The sequence below is a fragment of the Arachis stenosperma genome, chromosome 4 (genome assembly GCF_014773155.1).
Source record: "Arachis stenosperma cultivar V10309 chromosome 4, arast.V10309.gnm1.PFL2, whole genome shotgun sequence".
NCBI classification, from domain to species: domain Eukaryota; kingdom Viridiplantae; phylum Streptophyta; class Magnoliopsida; order Fabales; family Fabaceae; genus Arachis; species Arachis stenosperma.
Genome location: NC_080380.1, coordinates 110,427,534 through 110,429,076, shown reverse-complemented (window position 1 = coordinate 110,429,076; position 1,543 = coordinate 110,427,534). Strand labels below are relative to the sequence as shown.

Sequence of the window (1,543 nt, the reverse complement as noted above, 5' to 3'; positions counted from 1 at the left end):
TTGTCATTTAGCTTCATGATTGCTCCAAGGTATTTAGCAACTTGCTCTTCAGTGACATACTCATCCTCTTCAGAGGAGGAATACTCATCAGAGCTCATGAATGGCAGAAGTAAGTCCAATGGAACCTCTATGGTCTCATTTTGAGCCTCAGATTCCCATGGTTCCTCATTGGGGAACTCAGTGGAGGCTAGTGCACGCCCATTGAGGTCTTCCTCAGTGGCGTTCACTTTCTCTCCTTCCTCTCCAAATTCGGCCATGCTTATGGCCTTGCACTCTCCTTTTGGGTTTTCTTCTGTATTGCTTGGGAGAGTACTAGGAGGGAGTTCAGTAACTTTCTTGCTCAGCTGTCCCACTTGTGCCTCCAAATTCCTAATGGAGGATCTTGTTTCAGTCATGAAACTTTGAGTGGTTTTGATTAGATCAGAGACCATGGTTGCTAAGTCAGAGGTGTTCTGCTTAGAATTCTCTGTCTGTTGCTGAGAAGATGATGGAAAAGGCTTGCTATTGCTAAACCTGTTTCTTCCACCATTATTGTTGTTGAAACCTTGTTGAGGTCTCTGTTGATCTTTCCATGAGAAATTTGGGTGATTTCTCCATGAAGAATTATAGGTGTTTCCATAGGGTTCTCCTAGGTAATTCACCTCTTCCATTGAAGGGTTCTTAGGATCATAAGCTTCTTCTTCAGATGAAGCATCCTTAGTACTGCTTGGTGCATTTTGCATTCCAGACAGACTTTGAGAAATCAAATTGACTTGTTGTGTCAATATCTTGTTCTGAGCCAGAATGGCATTCAGAGTATCAATCTCAAGAACTCCTTTCTTCTGACTTGTCCCATTGTTCACAGGATTTCTTTCAGAAGTGTACATGAATTGGTTATTTGCAACCATTTCAATTAGCTCTTGAGCTTCTGTAGGCGTCTTCTTCAGATGAAGAGATCCTCCAGCAGAGCTATCCAAAGACATCTTGGATAGTTCAGAGAGACCATCATAGAAAATACCTATGATGCTCCATTCAGAAAGCATGTCAGAAGGACACTTTCTGATCAATTGTTTGTATCTTTCCCAAGCTTCATAGAGGGATTCTCCATCCTTCTGTCTAAAGGTTTGGACTTCCACTCTAAGCTTACTCAATTTTTGAGGTGGAAAGAACTTTGCCAAGAAGGCATTGACTAGCTTTTCCCAAGAGTCCAGGCTTTCTTTAGGTTGTGAGTCCAACCATGTCCTAGCTCTGTCTCTTACAGCAAAAGGGAATAGCATAAGTCTGTAGACCTCAGGGTCAACCCCATTAGTCTTGACAGTGTCACATATTTGCAAGAATTCAGCTAAGAACTGATGAGGATCTTCCAATGGAAGTCCATGGAACTTGCAATTCTGTTGCATTAGAGAAACTAATTGAGGCTTAAGCTCAAAGTTGTTTGCTCCAGTGGCAGGGATAGAGATGCTTCTCCCATAGAAGTCGGGAGTAGGTGCAGTAAAGTCACCCAGCACCTTCCTTGCATTGTTGTTGTTTTCGGCTGCCATGTGTTCTTCTTCTTTGAAGAATT

General features: G+C 42.4%; 1 non-coding gene across 1 annotated transcript; it reads left to right on the top strand.

Annotated features, from left to right (window-relative positions):
* The first annotated feature begins 1,016 nt into the window (after positions 1–1,016).
* LOC130977182 (small nucleolar RNA R71) lies at positions 1,017–1,124 on the top strand. Its single transcript, XR_009084886.1, has one exon. It is a non-coding gene; the product is annotated as a small nucleolar RNA R71 (small nucleolar RNA).
* Positions 1,125–1,543: the final 419 nt, after the last annotated feature.